Source organism: Lotus japonicus, chromosome 1 (genome assembly GCF_012489685.1).
Source record: "Lotus japonicus ecotype B-129 chromosome 1, LjGifu_v1.2".
NCBI lineage: Eukaryota > Viridiplantae > Streptophyta > Magnoliopsida > Fabales > Fabaceae > Lotus > Lotus japonicus.
Window position 1 is genome coordinate 16,005,156 of NC_080041.1, and position 6,618 is coordinate 16,011,773.

General features: G+C 41.0%; 1 long non-coding RNA gene across 1 annotated transcript; it reads right to left on the bottom strand.

Moving 5' to 3' along the window:
- Window positions 1-4,016: 4,016 nt before the first annotated feature.
- Window positions 4,017-6,033, bottom strand: LOC130731644 (uncharacterized). Its single transcript, XR_009016769.1, has 2 exons — window positions 5,781-6,033; window positions 4,017-4,258 (listed from the first exon to the last, which is right to left on the bottom strand). It is a non-coding gene; the product is annotated as an uncharacterized LOC130731644 (long non-coding RNA).
- Window positions 6,034-6,618: the final 585 nt, after the last annotated feature.

Here is a 6,618-nt window from a genome sequence, read left to right on the forward strand (position 1 = left end):
TCTGTCCCGAAAAACTACTTTTTGCTGTGATGCTCAAACGACAAAACTTCCTACTGAAGAAAGATTGGAAACGTCGAAACAAGTCTGGCAACGCGAACGGAATCTTCGTTAGAAGTCCCGAATAGAAAAAGTCTTCATCCATCGCTCAAAACTAGCGAAGCAAAGAAATTAGCGTCGGCGGACATCCTAAAAGTGAAACCTATCGTGCGTACAGTCCAGAGTTCCGAAATGAAACGCTGGTCGATGGAAAAATAAAGAGAATCTTTAAATTTTCCCAGAGTTCGAAATCTCACTTAAAACGTTGCTTTAAGAGCGAAATAGCCTATTCTGGACACGCTCGCCCTAAGGCAAGTGTGCAGACGACTCGCACTAACTCCGAAAACGACTACGCAACATTCCTCAAGCAATTCCTGAACTTTCTTCTTCATTAATCTTCCTCAAATATCAAACTCCTGTCACGCTTACACTGATCCTACGCGTGAGTCGGAAACTAGCTTGTTCTGAAAATTCAGGTCTTACAGTTGCCCAGTGCTTGGCCTAGTTAAAACTCTCGCCCGCGTTTCAGGGAGACTTGACTCGCCCATATTTCGGGGAGGTTCTTGGGATAAGAAGCACATCCGCACACGCTGAAGGTATGAAAAACGGTAGAAAGGGGGGGTTTAAATAACGTTTTCAAGATAAAACTTCCACCTTAAAGATTTTGTCAAATCTTTCGAAACAAACTATGTGCTAAAAGATAAGAGATAGAAAAGCACACAAGGATTTTATCCTGGTTCACTTGATAAATCACTCAAGCTAATCCAGTCCACCCGTTAAGGTGATTTCTTCCTTCTTAGAATGAAGGCAATCCACTAATCAGGTATGTGTTACAACTGCACTTGAAACCTACAAGTGACTAACAATACACTGACTTAGCTCTCACTAAGATTCACTCTCTTAGTCTTCTCTAGGATCCGATCAACCTTGATCTCCTAAAGGCAAACTATACAACTGTATATGAAGTTCTTGTTTACAAAGAAAGTGCTTCTAAAAAGCTTATAGTAAACACAATGAAATTCAGGATGAAAGAAAGCTTAGAAGGATTTGAATATTTCTTGCGCGTGTGTAAATTCTTCTAGCCGCTTCTTTCAGTCTTCAGTCACTATTTATACTCCAAGGATTAGGGTTGAACGTTGCATGGAAATGCTACCGTTGGAGGGCAGTTCTGGAAATTCCAGCTTCTGCTGTGGCTGAGGATGTTAGGTAGGTCGTCAGGATAGTACACTTTGCTTTTGTACTTTGGATAGTGACTTGACCTTAACCTCATAGACTTCTGATCAGAGGAGCACTTCGTATAGGAACTTGTGAAGCTGATTGATCAGAGTCAGAGGGAAGCATGGATCCTCTGACCGTTGTACCTTCTGATCTTCACTTCAGTGGATCAGTACATGGTCTTCAGAGCCAGTTGCTTCTGGACATCAGAGTCTTCACTCTTCAGAGTCTGGATTGTTAGAGTCTTCTACACCATCAGAGCTTCTGAGCCTTCAGAGTCTTTTGGTTGTCAGATCTTCTGGATCTTCAGAACTTCTGGTGACTGATTCCATATCAGAGCTTGTAAGACTTCAGATCTTCTGAAGCTTTTCCACTGTTCAGAGTGAACATGGAGATTGCGAAAGCGTTGCTTGGGTCACTCTTTAAGCACAGTGCTTCTGATTTGTGTGAGACTGAATCAAGGTCAGAGCCTGTAAATAGCACACTCAGAAAAACACGTTAGAGTACCATAATTGTTCATACTCAAAAGGTTAACTTGTAATCATGAAAACATAGAGTTGTACTACTAGATCAAAGCTTGATCTTACAATCTCCCCCTTTTTGATGATGACAAAACTAAGATTTTTGATGAACAATTCTTAAACAATAAACTGAATTCACTCAGAGTTTAGGGAAATAGAATAAGACTTATCCTGATGTGAATAGTTTATCTTGCTCATTCTGAATTCAAGTCACCGCTTGATTCTGAGCTTAGCTCCCCCTGAATCTAATACTTGATGAAAACGTTAGAAAAGTCTAGATTCTGAGCTAAATAAAATAAGAGTTCAGAGTGAAAAACTTATGACATAGATGAAATAGAATAATCATAGCGCATAAGTAATCAGAGTCAACGGACAGGTATCAGAGTCAAACTAAAATCACTTCAGAAGAAGTGAAATGTATTCCTTGTATTTGCCCAGTGACACATCTATGGTCATAAAGGTGGAGCTCTTAAATTCTCCAAAAGAAAAAAAATAAATCACACTAACACATCTTACACATCAAAAACTGGGTTACTCCCCCTTTTTGTCATAAGCAAAAAGCTTGGGGTGTGAAAAACTTAGCTTGAAGTACAAGGTACTCCCCCTTAGAGAAGGTCTAAGTTTTAAGAAAATTAAAACGATGCATGAGTCAGAGTGAGGCGAATTAAAGAGAAGAGTTAATGCAGAAGAAGAACGTTTACCACCGGCCAGGGGAGTAAAGAAAAGGGTCAGTTACCAAGAACTTAACCTCGAGAAACTGTAGGAGCATTAACTTTTAGAGAGAAAGTGAAGCCTATATAAAGCGATGGAGAAAAAAGGGTAAGCTTCACAACTCGATCAATTCCAAAAGAATGGCATCATACAAGAGAGCACTTGAAGAGCTCAGAAGGAAGGCCTTTGAGGAGGACTTGTTCCTGAACATAAGGCATCCAGAGGGTACAACGACCATATCAGAGCTAACGAGGACACTGCTTGAGGAGAACCTTCGTCCAGAGCTGAAGAACGACTTGAAGGAATTTCTTGCCTTCGTGGAAGAAGTTCAAGAACTCAGCCAGCGAGAGCTGAGGCTACTGGAAGAGAAGGACACGATAGAAAGAAAGCTCAAGACAACATAAGAGGTTCTGGAGAGGAATGAGCTGATCGTCAATCTGAACAACATCCAGTATTCACTGGATCGTCTGGAGAGGGAGAGGTCAGAGCAGCGCCAAGAGTGCAGAAGAATGAGGAAGGATCCTCCATTCTAGACTTTAGGAAAAAGAAAATATATGATGTAAACAAAATGATTATGAATAAAGAAAAATTTGTTGCAAACACAATGTGACAAAGAGAAACAGTAACGAACAAAGCAGAATAACTAAAGTAACTTAAAGAAGATAATGAAAAGAAGTTAAAATAAAACTAAGTTAAGAGGGAAAACAAAGAGATCCTAAGACTAGGGTTTATCAGTGCGACGCAGAAGTTCCATCATCATTTGATTCATGTCCTGTAGCATAGACTAATGAGTATCAAGACGTTGTTCCATGAGGTCGAGTCTGGACGAGCTTGACGGTGTGGAGCTGGAAGGAACATTCTGAGCAGCTTGATGAGCTGGAGTGGAAGCAGAAGCAGCAGGAGTAAAAACCACTGGTGCAAGTCTAAGGGCTTCAGCTTCAGCTTCAAGTCTCTCTGCCTCTAATCTTGCTTGTTCAGCTTGAACTGCGGCTTGACGTGCAACTTCTTCAGCTTGCTCTTGCTTTCTTCTGGCCTCTTCAGCAGCTTCAAGGAGCTTATGTCTTTGTTGTTGTTCATGAAGAGCCACCCTTCTAGCAAACATCACCTTCTGGCTGAAGTTGATGTAATCTGGGGAACTGCCCTTTGGCCTCTGGTTGATACAGTGCAGCAGGATCTTGTGCCAGATTCTGAGCTTGGGATGAAGATCCACCACCTTGTAATCAGTCTTGCCCGGTTTGTATGTGGTGTACAGGGCCTTGTTGGTCTCATCCTTCGTTTTGGGTTTCAGCTTCGATTCAGTGAGTTGGAATCGATACCCATGTGCAGTCTCTGTAACGCCCCGATTTCTCGAGTGTTACACAGTAACTAATTAACCAATTTTCGTAAAGAGTTTTCGTCAATTCACTTATTAATCTTCAATTAATGACAAACCTTTCATTTTACGAAAACTCTTGAAACATAACCTTTCCAAAAACACGCGGAAGTAACCAACATCGTAAAACTTTTTAAATAACCAACTGTAAAGAGTACGAATCAAAGGCCTGAATGAAAATAAAGATTACATCAAAACTTGTTCATTCGAATTTAAGCAATAAAATTGTTCGATACCAACACTTCGGAAACTCTCAACCCCAACAGAAAACAAAAGACTCTCAACCAAAACCCTATTCCTTAGCCTCTTCCTCTTCCTCTGAAGTGTAGTCGTCCTCCGGTATTGGCACGTCACGTAGCATCAACTCCCAAGAATGAGTCATCGCCATTATCTTCACGACCATCTACCCCCCCCAAATAAACACATAGCAAACAAGCAGGGTCAGGTCCAACAAAAAGAATGATAATGACAAAATCAACAACAACATAATATAAGTACATTATATGTCTTTTATGGGAAAGAGTCAGTTACTAACGGAATCTCACTTCACACAACCCACCAAAACTTCCATGGCCATCTTCGTGCTTCCGCAGAGGCACGGTTATCACGGTGACCGCAGTCAACCAAATCACGTGGAGCCGCAATGATCCACAAAAGTTCACGGTGACCGCAGTCAACCAAATCACGTGAAGCCACACCGGCCCACAAGGTTCACGGGAGACCGCAGTCAACCCAAATAACTCCCTCGCGTGCAAGGTACCATCGTTCTCATGGACCATAGTCTACCTGACCTATGTCCAAATTATTCACATTTACTTGCAAGCGAGTTATAAATTCATTCTCTTGGTGTTTAAGGCTCTAATGTCAATCCTAGAGTCTTATGAGTTAATATCGTATCAGATTACAACGTCAAGAAATAACAGTCACACTAGGAGGAATTACAGCTGGGTGAGCGACCTCCTAAACAAGTCACAACTAAACTTCATGCAAAGCATAGAAATAATCAGGGCCTCCCAAATTCACAAATTATTTACAAATTCCAAAGGCTCAGTTTACAGATATCATCATATAAAAATCTCACAAAGGTCCCTAATCACATGTTACTAACATTTCCAACAATTTCTCAAATTTAGTGTTTTTGGACAACAGGTGCAGCGTGTACTAAAACTGGTCTACATACCGCAATACTTAGCCACAAAATTCACATGATACATGACTCGAAAGATAATTGGAAACTCTACACTTTTATAGTTTATCACTTTTCCATTTGAGATCCAGAATTAGGTGATATTAGGCCTTAAAGCTTGCTGTCCGGTACAGGAAGAACAGCAGGTGCAACAGTCACTAAGATCGACCTCCAGACCTCATTACTAGACCAAAAATTATGTTCTTTATATGCATAGAAAGCCAATTCGAAAATATACAATTTTCCAGTTTATCCCTTTTTCATTTGAGACCCCTAATTAGGTGTAATTAAGATCCAAAACTCGCTGTCCAGTACAGGAAACTGGCAGAGATACTTTTGCCTTCAAATTAATTTTTCAACCATTCAAGTCCCAGAGTTTTAAACCATATTCCAGCAGCAAGAACCACATATCATATATCATATATCATGCTTAAATTTCCAGAACCAAGATAACCATCAATTCTAGCACAAAAGGCAGATCTAAGCATATAAATCTTCAATCATTTTAATCAAGCAAAGTCATAGAAGAAACGGTAGTTGTAGTGATGATTAATGGAGAATCATGGCATCAACATTTCATCTCAAATCAGAAGCAAAACATCAAGATCTCAAGGCAAAAAAAACAGCAAGCATCATGAACACAAAACTCTTGCAAAAGCAATCATGTTCGTGGCTTTTCTCATAGTAAAACATGGCAAATACCCTAGGCAATCTACCCAATCCTAGGACCAGCCCTTACCTTTGTCCTTAGGCTTGAAGAAAAGATGAAATTGAAGATCAAGGTTCTGGTTTCTCTCCTCTTCTCCCACGCGTGACCTTCCTCTCTCCCTCTCGCTCGCGAACTCCCTCTCCCTCTTGTGCGAACACGTCGACGGTGGTGGGGCTTGGGACGGTGACGGCTAGGGTGCAAGGGGAAAGTTTCTCTCACTCTTTCTCCTCTGTTTTACGTGTTTCAGAAGTGCACCAGGTTTCTTTCTTCAGAATAGTGTGAAAAGAAATCCTTTCCCCCCCCCCCCCAAAACCCTACATAGCCCGCGTCCCCTCTCTTCCTCTCTTGGGCTAGGGTTTGTTTTCCTTCAAGCCCGACCCAAGTCAAAACCCTTGACCCCATCACTTAAGAACTTACTCAGGTCTGAAACTAATCAAAAACCTCAGCCCTTTTTAGTAATATCACGATCAAACTCGGAATTGAAAGGAAACAAATCAATTAAATCGGCTGGTACTGTAAAGCCAGGACCATCGTCACTAAACCGATGATATCTCGAGCTACAGAGGTCGGAATGACCTGATTCCACTTCGAGAATTTTCTAGACTTAAAGGGCTACAACTCTCATGAAGGAAGTTTTCCCAAATGAAGTCGTTAAGACCCTCTAAAATTCACCCAAGTTGACAGTTCTAATCTGCCAGCTATCAAACATTAACTAAAACTTCAATTTTATTCGAACTTCCATAAAATTGTTCCAAGTTGAACTTAGGGCCTTACAATACCACCCCCCTTAAAATAGTTTCGCCCTCGAAACTTAAGGGTTTACAAATAAATCGGGGTGTGATTCCCGCATCTTATCCTCTAACTCCCA